The sequence below is a fragment of the Gopherus evgoodei genome, chromosome 6 (genome assembly GCF_007399415.2).
Source record: "Gopherus evgoodei ecotype Sinaloan lineage chromosome 6, rGopEvg1_v1.p, whole genome shotgun sequence".
Lineage (NCBI taxonomy): Eukaryota > Metazoa > Chordata > Testudines > Testudinidae > Gopherus > Gopherus evgoodei.
In genome coordinates this window covers 127,046,889-127,065,774 of record NC_044327.1, presented here as the reverse complement: position 1 = coordinate 127,065,774, position 18,886 = coordinate 127,046,889, and positions in this window count along the sequence as shown.

Below are 18,886 nucleotides of genomic sequence, written 5' to 3'. Positions count from 1 at the left end.
TCTTCCTTAGAGGAGGCAGTAATTTTAAAAGTTTTTCTTCCTGTTGCAAGGTTAAAGTCCCATTGTGAAATATTATGAGAGTTTATACAAAAGAATAAATCCTTTTAGCTCCTGCTCCCCTGTTCTATAGGCAGTTATCTGGCACTGCATTTTGTTTCTGTAGTCTGAAGAGAAAGCAAGCTGGAGAGACTTTGGAGGCGGAAAGGGAGAGAATCTAAACACACACTGAGAGAATCCTACAAAGTAAAGCTGGTGTTAAATGACCCTGTTTCTGTTATGAGCCCAGGCTTTACTCCTAGGACCCAGTGTCATCCGTGGATGATAAAATATAGTGGTTATTACAAGGTATCCAGAGCCTGTACAGTTAAGGAGTCTTAAGGGACCCATTGAAAGAATAAAATTGCAGGTGGATTGTGTTAAAATAGGTGTTTGAAACTGTTATGTTGAAGTGGGGTTTTTTTTGTAATAGTGAAGAAGCTTTTACTACTGTGCTGGGGCTCTTCTGTCCTTCCAGGGAGCCATGATTTGGAAAGGACCCTGCCCAGTGAAAATAGGGGCATCTTGAGAAGGAAAGTGCCCAACCACATCCATTTCAAGAACATCACAGACTGAAATAGTTTGCCACAGGATGCAGCATTCCAACTGCCCCTTGCCTGAGCCATCATTAGTTGGCTTAAAGTGGGTCTTTGGGAGAGATTTGAAGGAGGGGAGCGTTTTATGCATAAATGACAACAGTGAAGAAAAGCAAAGACTGAGAGGAAGGATTCTCCAATGGTTAGAGCATGTGGGCGATCTGGGTTCAAGTCCCTGCTCTACCTGTATGATCCTGGGTGAGTCGCATGGACTCTGCCTCAATTCCCCAATTGTAAAATGGGGATTAGTTGCCCTGCCTCACAGGAGTGATTAGGATAAATACATGGTAGATTACGAGATGCTCAGATGCTGCAGTCATTGAAAGGAGGAATATAAGAAATAGCCTAGAAACAGAGACATACCACTGAGGTGAATTAACTGCTTCGACTGTCCTTGATCTTGTAACCCCTGTCTCTGCCATATTTCTGTTTCACATAACATCCTTCACTGTTTGCAGGCTTAACAACCCACTTAAGAGACAGAAAATTGTCATAATTTTAAAATGAAAGTCATCCTCTTTGGCATGTTTACAAAACCTACAGCTTTTTAGCCAGGAAAGTGGGCGATAATTGGACAGGTTTTCAGCTCTTTGTGCCCTTGGAGAAAATAAAGTGAAGCTGTCATTGTTCACAAACCAATTAATTTTAAACTTCAGAAGGAACTGCATGCTCCATGCATGTGTGCACATGTACAGAGAAGTCTACTTATCTTGCAAGGTTAGAGCGAAGGTGCTCCATGACAATGGTATTTATGCCCCAATGAGGGGGAAGCTCCCTTTGTATAACCCGTTAGATTATTTTTCAGTAAATATTTGAACTTTTCCTTATTTGTTTGAGGTCATCTGCCCTAGTTCACTTCCGTTAGAAGACCTTTCCTCTGTATGGGATACCCTTTGTGATGGAAACACTCATAAGTCACTCGGAATGATATAACTGGTTTGGGCTTCTTTAATTTTTTTTGATGAATGTCCAATACTTCTGCTGGGCAGCATGTAGCTGGGCACTTTCCCTGCTCTAGTTTAGGCATTTTTTAAATCCCCACTTGAGAATCATTGTTGTATCGATAACTGCTTCACTCCTCCCACCTCAATTTCTGACCACAAACTGACTGACGTAAATAATAAACTTTCTGACCCACCACATGTTAAGGAAGAAGCCACTTTCTGCTGTAATGATTATCTGATTCATTCAAAACCTTGGGGTGAGGCTGCCAATGTGAATGGGTGGGGAAAAAAAGTTTCTTTTAAGGAGTGATCCATCTGAGGTCATTGCCCAGATTCTGCCAGCATTACTGGGAAGTTAATTCAATATTTTTCCTAAGGAAAGTACATCAACAGTACAAGACCATGAAAGAGAGTGAGTGCTTTACAATTGGAAAACACATACTGGAGAATTCAAAATACTATTAGAATTGGCTAACATACGGGATTCACTCCTTGGGATCCAAAATGGGGGAGGGTGTTTATTTGAGATTTCTGAGCAGCTATTTCTCAGATCAGGTAAGCACAATATTGTGCTTATCTTACTAGCACTTCTAGTAAGATAGTGTTTTAGCCACACTCATTGCTGATGGGAAAATTCAGCAAATATGTCCTTGTGTAAACAAGCCCCAAATCCTATTTCAAGAGTCTAGTTTCATTAACTGCTGTTGTAGCAGTTAACACATTAAGGCGTAGGTAAGCAGCATGGTCTGGTGGATAGACCAGAGAGCACTGGATTGGGAGTCAAAAGAGCTGGGTTATACTCCTGGCTCTGCCACTAATCAGCTATGTGACCTTGGTCAAGTCATTTCAAATTCTTGTGCCTGTGTGCCTTGTCTGTTTAGATTGTAAGCTGTTCGGGGCAGGGACTGTCTCACTGTGTTTTGTAGCACAGCCTTGCACAAGGGGATGCTAATCTCTGCTAGAACCTCCAGGCATTCTGTAATACACATAACACGAATTCCTCTTTTCAAATTCAGTTTTGATTTATGGCTTAAAACCTAAGATCAAGAGATCAAGTTTGACAGGTTCTAATGAAAAGCTACTCATTTTAGATGTCCTACTCCATCCCAAATCCACTGTGTTTATTCTGTCCTTGCCTTCCTCTCCTGCTGTCTGGGGGCCCTCTCTCAAGAAGACTACTGACGAAGGAAATAGAATGAGTGTGCTTCATCTGTCTTTGCTAGCCATTGCTCATACTCCAGCTATACCAGGATGAAAGATGCAATGAAGTGCACAGCATAAAATGTAACAAAAATACAACAGAATGATAAACTGTCAGTTACATAATCTAAGTATCCAACAACTGCCAGACACATTGTAATGTCTTCAAGCAGGCCCAGTGTTTCACTGTTTGTACATTGCCTAGTCTAATGGGACCCACAGCTTCATACAAATTAAAATAAAGGCTGCAGCAGGTAAGTCCTTTTTTCAGTGAGGATGTGCAGCTAGAGTATCTTGGTGATATGTATTGTCCCTAACTTAGTACTGTGTGGATTATCAATGGATTTGTAGATGAATAATTCAGAAGTATGAATTGCAAGGAGTGAATTCGCTTATGGACAGTGAGCTAAAAAGTAGTAAGAAAACCAACACATTGAAGACGTGACTGTATAACCCTATAGAAATCTCTATACCCAGAATGCATTCTTACATCTCTATTAATCGGTGTCCTATAGAATGGGTCCCTTTAGCATATGTGTTTTCCAGTTTTTGTTATTGCACAGGTTAAATCAGTAGCCATTTGCCTTTTTATACTCCTTTAAGCAGACTATTAGTTTGATCTTTTCTGTCTTTTGTTGGTCCATACTGTTTACTTTTGGGGGTTTCCCATAATGTGTCCAGGTGCCTTATTGAATTTCTGGGCCCTCTAATATCATTGGAACCAGCAAAAAGCCTGGATGGTTAGTGGTCGTTGCTGATTTTCCCAATGCTCTGTGACTTCAGCATGTTTACTTTGAGTCATATTCACATAAGGTCTGATCCAAAGCCCATTGCAGCTAATGGGCAGACTCCTGTTGACTTTGTTGTGCTTTGGATCAGGCCTACAATGGGGTTAAGTATTAGAATGTTACACCTTACTGTAACACAAATGTGGGGAGCATGTGAAGCCAGGAGCTTTGTTAACTGAGCCATGTATGCCTTGGCTTTCCATGTGAAGTGAGAGAGATATTTAAAGGTGGACCACTCCAATATTTGCTGCTGAAACGGATGGAACCTTTTAAAAGTGATCTGCCCATCCTGTCTGAGCAGGCAGGCAGGGGTCCACAGCATCCATGCCCCTGCCCTTCTGCCATGGTGTGTTCTCTGCAAGGATAGAATACATTAATGGCGACAGGCCCGGCTGAACATCCCCATCAACTTCCAGCTGTGAACACCTGCAAAACTAACTTATTCTCCTTCAAAACCCCTGTCAAAACTCTCCTTTGCCCTGCGGCCTACAAAAAACTTGACAATGGTTAGGCTACTGGTGTGCTGTGAACATGGCCTGTCATGCTGACCAATATTGTCTCATTGTTTCCTTATCTTCTCCTGTCTGTATTGGTTGTCTATTGTCTTATTCCTAGAACAACAACAGGGAAGATGGTGCCTCCCACAAACAACTTACAATCTGTGTTTGTACAGCACCTAAACCAATGGTTTCCTGGTTCATTACTAGGGCTTCTAAGTGCTGTGATAATGCAACTGATGTTTCCAGCTGAAAATACTGCAAGAAACTCGGTTTGCACAAACCTGATATCTACGCTAGAGATTCAGAGCAGCAGCTGAACTTTAGGATACTACCTGTATCAAAGCATTAGTACAGCAACTCCTGGGGCACCTGGCATTGGTCACTGTCGGTAGACAGATACTGGGCTAGATGGACCTTTGGTCTGACCCAGTACGACCGTTCTTATGTTTATCATTTCAGAATTGTTCCACAGTGTTACCTTTTCTTAAATAAACACCAAAGAAAAGTTATGATGACCCACTGATTTGGCATATACTCCAGGTTTTATGACAGCTTCTGATTCTGTCCTCAGAACAAGATATGCCTATATCCCCTAAGAGTCAACCTCACCCTTTAACCCAGTTCTCTTTTAAACCCTGTTATAGGCTAGCCTTCACAAGCTCCTCAGGGAAGGAGTTCCACAAGTTGACTGTGCACTGTGTGAAGAAGAACTTCCTTTTATTTGTTTTAAACCTGCTGCCCATTAATTTCATTTGGTGGTCCCTAGTTCTTGTATTATGGGAACAAGTAAATAACTTTTCCTTATTTGCTTTCTCCACACCACTCATGATTTTATATACCTCTATCATATCCCCCCTTAGTCTCCTCTTTTCCAAACTGAAAAGTCCTAGTCTCTTAATCTCTCCTCATATGGGACCCGTTCCAAACCCCTAATCATTTTAGTTGCCCTTCTCTGAACCTTTTCTAATACCAGTATATCTTGTTTGAGACAAAGAGACCACATCTGTACGCAGTATTCAAGATATGGGCATACCATGGATTTATATAAGGGCAATAAGATATTCTCCGTCTTATTCTCTATCCCCTTTTTAATGATTCCTAATATCCTGTTTGCTTTTTTGAGTGCCGCTACACACTGCATGGACATCTTCAGAGAACTATCCACAATGATGCCAAGATCTTTTTCCTGATAACTTGTAGCTAAATTAGCCCCCATCATATTGTATGTATAGTTGGGGTTATTTTTTCCAATGTGCATTACTTCACATTTATTCACATTAAATTCCATTTACCATTTTGTTGCCCAATCACTTGGTTTTGTGAGATCTTTTTTAAGTTCTTCACAGACTGCTTTGGTCTTAACTATCTTGAGCAGTTTAGTATCATCTGCAAACTTTGCCACCTCACTTTTTACCCCTTTCTCCAGATCAGTTATGAATAAGTTGAATAGGATTGGTCCTAGGACTGACCCTTGGGGAACACCACTAGTTACCCCTCTCTATTCTGAGAATTTACCATTTATTCCTACCCTTTGTTCCCTGTCTTTTAACCAGTTCTCAGTCCATGAAAGGATCTTCCTTCTTATCCCATGACTACTTAGATTTCCAGAAAGTCTTTTACAAGGTCCCTCATCAAAGGCTATTCTGTAAATTAAGTACACTATGTCCACTGGATCCCCCTTGTCCACATGTTTGTTGACCCTTTCAAAGAACTCTAATAAATTAGTAAGACAGGATTTCCCTTTACAGAAACCATGTTGACTTTTGCCCAACAATTTATGTTCTTCTATGTGTCTGACAATTTTATTCTTTACGATTGTTTCAACTAATTTGCCCAATACTGATGTTAGACTTACTGGTCTGTGATTACTTGGATCAGCTCTAGAGCCCTTTTTAAATATTGGCGTTACATTAGCTGTCTTCCAGTCATTGGGTACAGAAGCTGATTTAAAGGACAGGTTACAAACCATAGTTAGTAGTTCTGCAATTTCACATTTGAGTTCTTTCAGAACTCAGGTGAATGTCATTTGGTCCCAGTGGCTTGTTAATGTTAAGTTGATCAATTAATTCCAAAACCACCTCTAGTGACACTTCAGTCTGTGACAATTCCTCAGATTTATCACCTGCAAAAGACAGCTCAGGTTTGGGAATCTCCCTAACATCCTCAGCCATGAAGACAGAAGCAAAGAATTCATTTAGTTCTCTGCAATGACTTTGTCATCTTTAAGTGCTCCTTTTGTATCTCGATCATCCAGGGGTCCCACTGGTTGTTTAGCAGCCTTCCTGCTTCTGATGTACTTAAAAAGCATTTTGTTATTACCTTTTGAGTTCTTGGTTAGCTGTTCTCCTTTTTGGCTTTTCTTCTTACATTTTTACACTTAATTTGGAAGTGTTTATGCTCTTTTCTATTTATCTCCCTAGGATTTGACATCTACTTTTTAAAAGATGCCTCTTTGTTTCTCACTGCTTCTTTTACATAGTTGTTAAGCCATGGTGGCTCTTTTTTAGTTCTTTTACTGTGTTTTTTAATTTGGGGTTTACATTTAAGTTGGGCCTCTATTATTGTGTCTTTTGAAAAGTGTCCATGCAGCTTGCAGGGATTTCACTCTAGTCACTGTATCTTTTAATTTCTGTTTAACTAACCCCCTCATTTTTGCAGAGTTCTCCTTTCTGAAATTAAATGCCACAGCATTTGGTGGTTGAGGTCTTCTTCCTGCCACAGGAATTTTAAAAGTTGTTATATTATGGTCACTATTTCCAAGTGGTCCTGTTATAATTACCTCTTGGACCAGATCCTGTGCTCCACTCAAGACTAAATCGAGAATTGCCTCTCTCCTTGTGGGTTCCTGTACCAGCTGGTCCAAGAAGCAGTCATTTAAAGTATCAACTAATTTTGTCTCTGCATTTCGTCCTGAAGTGACACAAAGGGAAAATAAAATAATGAAGGGTTTACTTTGCATGAAAGAGAGAAACAGACAAATCCCTAAGAGGGACTGTAACTAGGGACACTGAATATTTGAGGATCATATTTTTTGTGTTTACTATCACAAATGAAATAGATCACACACAAGTGGTGACTGTAAATCTAAATAAGTGTCTTACACTGGTGCAGAATAGAAAAAAACTGGACAAGAGACTTTCTTTTTTTGGCTTCAGACTAATTGGTTTTCTTCTCAGTTTGAACCTAAGTGGAAATGATAGGCTTTTGTGCAAGTAGTCTGTCTAGGGTTAGGGATGTTGAGAAATCAGATGGTTTGGGGATTAATTGAAGTCTGGGAAAGAAAGTTCCCTCTCAAAGACAGTACCAATTGAAGCAGCCTTTGAACTGGGTTCAGTGGGACACTATGATTAAATACATCTTGTTAGGGAGGTTCTGCATGTGCCAACAGAGCGGTGATTGGAAACCCATACCAATTTGATGTTGGAGTTATTTAAAGCTGCCTTTTTTTCAAAAGACTGACTGTGCCTTTTAAGGGTCTGGAGTGAAGTAGCAAGGAGAGGAATTCTTGGTTACTAAGCCACTGATGTCGTTAGCTCTGTTTTGGGGAGACTCCCTTCTGCAGTGGCCAGGATAGAGGGAGGATGGCTTGCAGGGAGTATGCTGAGTGGAAATGGAGTGGCCCTTAAAGGGAGAGAACCTTGGTAACTGGGTGAGAGACATGATCCTACTTCCGCCATTAAGACATCAGGCGGAACAAGCCAGCAGGCCTCCCTCATAATGACTGGGATAGGAAGCCAAGTTCTACTTTGTGAGTGATAAACTAATGCTTCTTAAGGTACAAAAAAGCATCTCTGTATCCCCCACCCACCCACCCACCCACCCACCTCTGCAAGCCACAAATGCAGCACCTGCTGAGTAGAAGAGCTGGACAAGGATACCTTGGAACATCTTAGAGTTGAGTTCCTTTCACGTGCATTAATGCATCTAAAAATATTGAGGTTTACCATAAGAACAGCCATGCTGGGTAAGAACAAAGGTCCATCTAGCCCAGTATCCTGTCTTCCAACAGTGCTCAATGCCACGTGCCACAGAGGGAATGAACAGAACAGATAATCATCAAATGATCCAACTCCTGTCGCCCATTCACAACTTCTGACAAACAGAAACTAGGGACACCATTCCTGCCCATCCTGGCTAGTAGCCATTGATGGACCTATCTTCCATGAATTTATCTAGTTCTTTTTTGAACCCTGTTACGTCTTGGCCAACACAACATCCTCTGGCAAAGAGTTCAACAGACTGACTGTGCGTTGTGTGAAGTAATACTTCCTTTTGTTTGTTTTAAATCTGCTGCCTATTAATTTCATTTGGTGACCTCTAGGTCTTGTGTTATGAGAAGTAGTAAACAACACTTCCTTATTTCCTTTTTCCACACCAGTCATGATTTTATAGACCTCTATCATATCCCCCTTAGTCATCTCTTTTCCAAGCTGAAAAGTGGCAATCTTATTAATCGCTTCTCATAGGGAAGCAGTTCCATACCCCTAATCATATTTGTTGCCCTTTTCTGAACCTTTTCCAATTCCAATATATCCTTTTTTGAGATGGGGTGAACACATCTGCATGCAGTATTCAAGAATTTATACAGAAGCAATATGACGTTTTCTGTTTTCTTATCTATCCCTTTCTTAATGATTCACAACAGTCTGTTTGCTTTTTTGACTGCTGCTGCACATTGAGTGGATGTTCTCAGAGAACTAGCCATGATTCCCAGATCTCCCTCTTGCGTAGTAATAGCTAATTTAGACCCCATCATTTTGTATGTATAGTTGGGATTATGTTTTCCAATGTGCAATAATTTGTATTTTTCAACATTGAATTTTATCTGCCATTTTATTGCCCAGTCACCCAGTTTTGTGAGAGCCCTTTGTAACTCTTCACAGTCTGCTTTGGACTTACAAAATTTCTCAATATAGTTATCATCTGCAAATTTTGCTCCCTTGCTGTTTACCTCTTTTTCCAGATCATTTATGAATATGTTGAATACAGACCCCTGGGGTGGGGGCAACATTATTTACCTCTCTCCATTCTGAAAACTGTTTACTCCCCTTGTTTCTTATCTTTTAACCAGTTAACAATTCATGAGAAGACCTTCCCTCTTATCCCATGACAGGTTACTTTGCTTAAGAGCTTTTGGTGAGGGACCTTGTCAAAGGCTCTCTACAAATCTAAATACACTATATCCACTGGATCCCCCTTGTCCACATGCTTGTTGTCTCCCTCAAAGAATTCTAGTTTGACTTTGGACAATTTCTAGTTGAATGTTTCTTTTGGTAGAATTAAAGGGCCTGTTTGTCTTTGCACCAGTGCCAGTGAGGAGTATCTCAGCTCTCACCGTTCCAAGATTTAACATTTGTAAGTATTACTCTATCTTCCTTCTTTGTCTACAGCCCTCACTGCTCTTATGTCTGCAGGACATTTGTATTTATACACAAAGCACAGATACTTTGTCAGAGTGACTTTTCTTTTAGATTAAGAGAACAAAGCAAGAACAAAAGCAAATGATCCATGTGTGAAAACACAGGGTGGAGGGGTCTCTCCTCTATCACTGTCGTACTGAACAGAGCACAAAACGGCTGACAGTCTCTGCACACAACAGATTTCATAGAGATGCAAAAGCACAATACACACAACCAGTCGGAAGTTGCATAGCTGTCATTTTGTAATATGATTTGATCCTTCTGTATGTAAGTTACTCCCCCCACGTTGGTGTGATCCCCACACATGATTGCAGTTGAATTGATACTTAAAAAGTTAGATGGAAAAGAGACACCAAGCACCTATGCTGGATGCAGAGAAGTGCTTTAGTTCAAATACTAGGTTTCAGATAAATGACCCATATAGTTAGTGCACCAAAATGTTGTGTCTTGTGCCTTCCCTAACAAGAGAATTTCTTGGTATTTCTGGGTGAATGAATAAAAATCCAGCTTTATAATTTCACTTCATAGATTTCATAGGGTTTAAGGCCACAAGGGGCCATTAGATCATCTAGTCTGACCTTTTGGCATGTCACAGGCCATTAACTTTCACCCAGATACTTCTATCTTTAGTTAGACCAAAGCATTTCAGTCCTCCGGCAACTAAACTGTTGCAAGCCACAGACACAGCTAGAGAACAGGAGATACCAAAGTACCACCGGTGCCAGATACCCTTGCAATGGCAGGGAATGGATTAGGGGAGACATAGCCAGATGATCCTAGCAGGTGATCCATGCTGCAGAGGTAGGTGAAAAGATGCCGAAGTCCCCAGTGTTGGAGAAAAGTGATGACCTCTGTCTCCTCTTTGTAACACAGCTGTCTGTTCCAGCACTAAGTGGCTTTAAGATGGAAATCAGCCCTGTTACAGGCAATCAGATTCAGTCCCGAAGGAGAGAGAAGAGATCTAAATGAAGAGCAGTTACATATCCATTACCCTCAGCACAGAGACTGCAAATTTGCAAATCCACATAGACTGGTAGTACCATGAATTACACCTTTCAGAAAACAGAGTTGATTCATCACTTTTGCAAGAAATGTCAAAAATAAGCCTGGTGCTCTTTTTTGGTAAAGTTGAACAGGAAGGTTTATAATCACAAACCTCTTCCAGGAGCAACTTTCTGACTCTGTAGCACAGCCTAACTCTCAGCACCCAACAGGTCAATGTGCCATGATACAATTGAAAAGGATTTTCTCCCAAAAAAATGTGTAGGTACAAATTGTGCTCTACTCCATTGATGTAAATCCAGCTAACTCATCTGACTTCCATGGAGTTACTTCTCATACTTTGGATTCACAGCTGACTGAGAGCAAAATCTGCCCCCTACTGGCAAAATAAAGTTGCCTGTAAGAGAATGGACCCTGTTCTGATAAAGGGAGTAAATAAAGGTTATAGTTGCATACATTTACATTATTTGCTTCGGCTAAGTCTTTTTAAGAACAATAACTACATTGAATAAACACCAGTCAATGAGATTCGTATTACCTAAGGAATAATTTTAGCCTGGATGAAAACTTCAGTGTTTCACAGCAATTAACCTCTTTCCACTGCTACAGTAGGTTAAAATTCCTGCCTCCAAATAGATTGGGGCTTCATGCCTGCTATGTGTATCACCAGATAAAGGCTTTGTTGGACAAGGCTTTCAGGGCCAGATCCTCAGTCCTCGAGCTCCATGAATGTTAATGTACATTCTATTCTGGTGCAGAAGATTAACTGTGTCATACAGAACAGGACCTTCACTAACGTGGTCACAGAGTTGGATGGATGGAATGGTGCTGTTTGATGAATATCCTTCCTCAGCCATGACAGAGAATGCATTAACTGCTGGAATCTAAGAACTAGAAGATTTCTAGCCATAAGAGGAATGAGGGTCTTCCAGTAGAGGAGTAGCAGAGGAAAACAACCTACCTGGTTTTAAGATAGATCTTAAGGGGGATAGATTACTTGATGATTCCCTGTTCTGTTCATTTCCTCTGGGGCACCTGGCATTGGCCACTGTCGGAAGACAGGATACTGGGCTAGATGGACCATTGGTCTTACCCAGTAAAGCTGTTCTTCAGTTCTTATGATGGAATTTGATTAATTTATTAACAGGATTATCTGAGGGGATTTCCATTGATAGCAGGGGGCTGAATATGAGGACTGAGGAGGTCCTTTTCAGTCCTTTGACTATGTTTTTAATTACCTTACAAACCAAGAACTATACCAAACAACCCAAAAAACTTCATAGGCATTCATATTCAGCAACAGTGAAATACCAGGCACATATCGTAACTACGTTGTCATACTGGGATGAAGAATAAAGAAGCACTTCTAATTTATATGCAAACACAGTTTGCTTTTCTGATATGAGGTTTTTAAGGTCTGGCTTGACAAAGCCCTGGCTAGGATGATTTAGTTCGGGTTGGTCCTGCTATGAGCAGGGGGATTGGACTAGATGACCTCCTGAGGTCTCTTCCAACCCTAATCTTCTATGATTCTATATTCTGGGGAAAATTCTGCTCTCCAGTTTTACCTGTGTAAATCCAGAATGACCCCATTAAGTTAAGTGACCCTGACTGTGCTGTAGTCAATGGAATGGGAATCAGGATTTGGGGGTTCTAGTCCCAGATCTGGGAGGAAAGTATAGTTTAATGGCTTGGGAGTGGGGCAGGCACAAAATAAGGTTATCTTTATTTGTTCTTCATTAATGTACAGCTCGAGTGGAAGAACTCTGTGCTGTGGATCTGAACATCCTGGGTTTAGAGGTTGCTGATGAGCCATGGGTGGTGGTGGGGATAGAATGTGATCCTGTAACTAGACTGTATTCAAATGCAGGAAAAAAGAACAGGAGTATTTGTGGTACCTTAGAGACTAACAAATTTATTTGAGCATAAGCTTTTGTGGGCTACAGCCCACTAACACGGTTGCTACTCTGAAACTCTAGGGAGGTGATTTGAGAGTGTAAGGTAACCTTTAATTCAGAGCAGGCAATCTAAGACAATCTAAGACGGCTCGAAGCTGGTCTTTACTGAGATTTTAATGCACTTCTATTTCTTAAAGTGTGCATTCTTTGGGACAGAGTCTGTCTTTCTCTGCTTTCAAAGTGCCATGTGAATTTATAGCACTTAAAAGCTTTTTAGCAATAATAATGACAATGCATTTCACGGCCCAGGAATCAGCTGCTTTGCCTGCACAGCAGACTGAAAACATCAGGGACAGTCATGAGTCACAGATGTCAGTTCCACTCATTCCCTTAAGATCACCATTTTCCTAATTATCCTCATTACTGCAAATGGAATCGAATGCAATAATTGCTTCCTCTAAAGACTGCTGAGCCCCATCTTCCACAAATTGCTCCTGTCCATTCTAAACTAGCCTTTCATAATCTGCACGTTACAACCAACAAAATCCTTATGATTTAATTGCTCGTTGAAAGCTCATCATATGCAGGAGTCAGTTTGGAACAGGGGATACAGAAAAAGTTCAGCAAAGTGCTTACGCATGTGTCTAAGCACAGGAGTAATCCAGTGAAATTACTGACATGCATAAAGTATCTTGCAAAATAGGTGCCTATATGTGTTTTGATTAGCATGCAGAACTGAGAGTCAGATGCTCCTGAGTTCTGATCGATGATTCTACTGCTGAAGTGCTGTGTTATGTATAAAAGTTGCATAGGCTAAATTTTACTGGCCTAATGAGAGCCAATTATGGCCTCCTTTAGAAATGCTGAGCGCTACTAATTCCTCATTGACCTAACATAGAGATGGACTGTAAATTGAGCACCCAAAATAAGAGGCCACTTTTTAACAGACCCTTTGTGGCTGCTTCCCTAGCTGTAAAGTAGAATTATATTAACCCTCCCACGGGGATGCAGCTTAATGGAAGCTTCGATTTTACAAAAATCTAAATTTTTTGGACCGATGTGACCTGATGGTGCCTCTTTTAAAGAAAGCAGTTTTACCATTTCTGCTTTAAAAGATATTTTCATCCAAAACTCAGAAATGCCCACTACGTATTGATGCTAAGCAGCCCAGCAGTAATTTTTGTTTTTAGCCCCTCTGCTATTTTTGTTTCCTGTACTTTGCTGTAACTAGCAGTGGAATCGCTGTCTTTGACTGAGGACACGGTCAAATTCTGCTATTGGTTCCACTGATGTGCTTGTAGATTTACTCTGTGGAACTCAGGAATTACTCTGAATTTACACTTGCATAACTAAGAGCAAAATATGGCTGCCTTGATTACAGTTTATTAAGGGCTGTGGCTGATATAGGTTTTTAAATTCTGCTACACAGCTTGGCTAGCTGCTCATGTCTATGAACAGTTCAAATAGCTGTATTGTGTTGGGATTACGGCAGAGGTCAATCAAGGGGCAATAGTTATAAAGAGAGCAACTTGCCCTTCCACAGGAGTTGCATTGCTCAGGCAGGCTTCTAATACCGTCCCCTGCAGCTTGAATGTACCTAGCCTTGTGGGTGAGTTGGGCAGAAAGTCACTCCAAGTGTAACTTGCAATGATTTAACCCTTTTGGCAACTGTGTAAATGCCCTGAAAGGATTAGATATTCTGCAGTGATCTGATCCCACCCTCTTGGCATAAAGTCAATGGGAATTGTGCCTGTTCATGGCAGGGCTAAATCCATCCACTAAGGGAGTATTGGGATGGTGAAAGAGAACGTTATTGTCTGGGAGCCAGATCCACACCGGATTATTTGTATTTCAGTAGCACCTCAGTCCCCCCATTAGAGTCTGTTAATCCACTGAGGCCTGCATTTTCTGCTATGCCCCACCACCTACATTCACCCACCCTGTGCAAACTGTGCTGTTTTCATACCAACTGTATGCCAGTCTTGTGCATGTTAAACTATTTTGCAGCTTGCATCAACTGATATTCATTTTCTGACCAGTTTGCAGCTGATGGGTAAAGTACACAGCTGTTTAACTCTCTCTGCTGAATGTGACCAACTGCTGCTGCTCCTCTGTGCCTTGCAAGTAACAGCTTTCAGAGCTGTAGGAGAATCAATAAGTATGCAAGGATCCTAAAGCAAGTGTTAATTATTTTATGCAAACCGCTGCAGTATTTTTGGCATGTCTGCACTGTGATGCAAGCCCAGGTCTGTGGGACTCAAACCCATAGGCCCATCCCATAGTACTTTACAGGAAATTGTCACAGCCCAACACCACGTCCATCTGAATCATCTTGTGTCTGCACGCTCCTGCAGCAAGAGCCAGCAGCATGGAGGAGTCACCATTTGAAAAACGAGTCGTCCTTGAGTTTACTTTCCCATTTAGAGCATCCATGAGATGCTGGCGAACATTTTGGCATGTTTTCTGACCTACCAAAGAAGTGGAAGATGATACAGACATGGCAGTCTCCAACTGGCTGGTGCTGCTCATGACTCCTGGTAGAATTGCTGATGCCCCTGATGTAGATTGGCACTTCTGGAGCAGGGCCACAAGCACAGACTGCTGAGACCACATTGTCATGCAGACTTGGGATGACCAGCAGCAGCTACAGAACTTTCACATGAAGAAACGTAAATTTCTGGAGCTTTGTCAGCAGCTTGCCCCAACCCTCCAGAGTCACAACATGCATGGGGACAGTCATGATAGTCCAGTGGAGGGTTGCTAAAATCATCTGGAAGCAGCCTACCCTAGATTGCTACAGGTCCATTGGTAGCCAGTTTGGGATTGGAAAGGCAACTGTGGGTAATGTGTTGCTGGAGGTTTCAGAGGCAATCAAGCATTTGAATTACCCAAAGATAGTGGGCATAAGCTCTGTCCTTGAAGTAACTGCTGGGTTTCAGAGAATGGGGTTAACAAACTGCATTGGGGCCATTGATGGGATTCACGTCCCCATAGTTTTCCCTCTTCAGGGAGCACGAGTACATCAGTTGCTAAGGGTACAACTCCATTGTTATGCAGCCCCTTGTGGATCACAAAGGTCATGGGCTTCACTGGAAAAGTTCATGATGCCAGGGTTTTCTGCAGGTCAGGAGTCTACATTCATGGACAGGCTGGGACACTAGTTCTACCAAATGACATTGTCATAAATGGAGTAACTATCCCCACTGTTATTCTAGAAGACCCCACATATTCCCTTCTGCCTTGGCTTATGAAACCACATCCTGATCTCAGAAGCCTTAGCAAAAGAAGGTTTAATGATATTCCCAGTAGGTGCAGAATGGTGGTTGTGCAATTGGTAGATTGAAATCCCACTGGGGTTGCAGAACTGTTTGGATGCCCTGTCTGTATTATTGCGGCTTTTTGTGCTCTCTGCAGTCTTGTGACGTCAAAGGTGAGCCATTTGCCTCTGAGTGGACCTATGACAGTAGACTCAGCCAGAAATTGCATCTGTCACAGTTGGAGCAGGATGCACATGGGCAAGAAATCAAGGATGCTTTGTGCACCTATATTACGACTTGCATGGACCAATGGAAGAGGGAGAATAAGTATTTGTGCAGCAATTTGTATTGTAAATGAATTAATGTCACTGTACACTATGAATGGGGTGTGTATTGTTATGAATTGTTAGCTGTAGATGAGATGCTTTGAGGGGGACAAAGTGGGGGACAAAGTTTTGTGTTGCCCGAATTGCAGATTTTCATTATAGATTGATCTGAATAGACTTATTGAGACATTACACTTGGATACTTCCCAGTTATGCCTTGTCATGTTTTTATTCTTCAAATACACATTATATGATGCGATACAGTGATGGAAATAAACCTTCTTAATGAAATAAAAGCCTGTATTTGTGAACATGGCCCAATATTAAATAATTGTCAGGCAGGCCCAGTAGTAAACTGACACCAAAACCTGTAGCAAAATAAATGCATGTCCCAAACACTAAACATTCCCTACGTCTGCATGTCCCCTGTCCCTGGTCTCCTTTCCCTTTCTAGCACATGGAATGCAGGCTTGGCACCACCGTGGCGGGTGGAGGACTGCTTGGGCAGGGCACAAGCATAGCTCTGACCCGTAATGCTCTGAGAAGACCAGTTAAGCCCATGATAACTTTCCTGCACTTGGATTCTAAACATTTTGGGACGTTTGCATAGCACCTAGATTGATAGAGCCTGATCCTGACTGGGACTCTTGGTCACTACTGAAATATAAATATTAAATGAATACCATTTATTTCATTTCATTTCATTTATGCCAAACCAGGCTGCATTGCTTGGCCAGTTTGCAAACCTGTAATAATTCAGGTGAGTTTCCCATATTTTGAATTTCATGGTGAACCTTTAAACTCTAGTGATCTATATAATCAAGAGAGAGAGGTCTGGAATTTCGAATGCATTTTCACCTATACTGATTCCAGGAGACATGAGAGTGACTCACCTGTTTCTATTATAAGAAATGCAGCCTGTTATAATTCACTATTGTGTTTATTCTCTTAATGATTAGATCCCTGGATAGCTTCTTGGATTTTCATTATCCCTTATGCTTTCCTCTTGGCTTAATTGCCAGTCCAAAAATCCATATTATGTCAGAGGATTAGTTTAAGGTGATGATTTACATATATTATCTCAGCAAAACAGATTTGGCACCAAATAATGTCCCCTACTGCACTCAGATGCATAGAACTGAATCCTTCCTAAGGCTTATTTTCACCCGGCAGACCTGGTCTGGCAAATCACTTGAGTGGATTACTTCCTCAGGGTTAGTAGCTGTGCTGTCCACTTTCTCAGTGGGCAGAAGTTGAAGCTGGTAATGCCACAGGAAGCCTAATCATTTCTCAAGTGAAAAAGAACAGGTTGTGACCTCAGGATACAGGGTAGTGATCTCACAGATTGCCATGTGGTAAAGATCTTTCTCTGGCATATTTGATGGATCAATTTTTAATGCCATGCTGGTTTGAAATGCCACTAAATCTAATCTAAAATCAGTAATCTGGACTGCCTTCTGCTATTTATTTATTTCCGTCTGTATCATTTCTCTCCTTACTTATTCCCCCATGTGTTTGTACATTTCTGGCCAGCTTCTTACAATATTAAGAAGTCATTTTGGGAAAGTGGGGAAATGAATAATATATGCAATTTATAACTGTCAGACATTTGGGAAAAAAAATACAGTGTACTTAAAAAATGTTTGCATTTACATTCCATACTTGGAACTTATATTTTAGACTGAAACCAAAGCCTTTATCTGACCTGTCAGTGTTATAGATGGTGCCTGTATATTTATTAAGGTTTGCATGGCTTTTATCAAACTGATGCATTTAGCTGATTTAACATTCCAGCTTTTCATTTAAAAAATAACATTTTCAAAGAATATGAAAAATGTATTGGCTTTATTCAGCCCCTTCCTAGCAATCTGTGTCAGACGAGTTTGCATTGCACTTTTTAAATCTTTCTTTGTGAGCATAGTGTGCTGGTTCTGGTCTTCCATTCAGACCTCAAAACCCTCTCCTGTGGAGTGACACTTTCCCCAAGCATTATCATTACATGATGGTCACCGTCTAGGTCACCACCAGGGATTGAACTAGACAGCGCCAGGGAGAAAAGCTTCCTGCACTGCTAACATGTGTTACCGGTCCTCCTCTGGGCCAAAAAGGGCCGGATTAACTCTCCTGTAGATCCAGGGCTATTAGATTTTGTGAGGCCCCTGCATACAGGTCTTTTTCCTAATTTAAAATAAAATGATCACAATTATGGCATTGAGGCTATTAACGCTATTCTGAACTTGACTTTTAATTAACAAAGTCGTTCTGTGGTTACATTTCAGTCTTAAAACATGTAGAATATAGTTAAGTTAATTCAAAATAGCCTATTTCTCACCTTAGAACAGCTGCTAGATTACTTTCTTTCTGGGAGGGAGTTTGGATGCAGGAAGGGGCTCCAGGCTGGGGCAGAGTGTTGGGTTGCAGGAGAGGGTGAGGGGGACGGGCTCTGAAAGGGAGCTTGGTACAGGAGAGGATTCTGACCTGGGGCAAGGGGTTGGGGTGCAGGAGGGAATGCCGAGTCTGGAAGGGGGGTTGGGTGCAGGAGGGGATTCTGACCTGGGACAGGGGGTTGGGGTACAGGAGGGGGTGTGAGGTGTAGGCTCTAGCCAAGAGGTGCTTACCACAGGCGGCTCCCAGCTGGCAGCGCAGCAGGGCTCAGGCAGGCTGCCTGCCTGCATGCCTTGGCACCATGCCGCTCCTGGAAGCGGCTGGCTGCTGGCACATCTCTGCACACCCCTGGGGGAAGGGAGACAGTGTGTCTCCATTCACTGCCCATGTCCTCAAGTGCTGCTCCACAGCTCCCATTGGGCTGGGAACTGATCAATAAAAGCTGCGGGGATGGTGCTTGGGGTGGGGGCAGCATGCAGAGCTGCCCTCCCCAACCCCGCCAGGGGGCGCAGAGACATGCAGGGTGTAGCACAC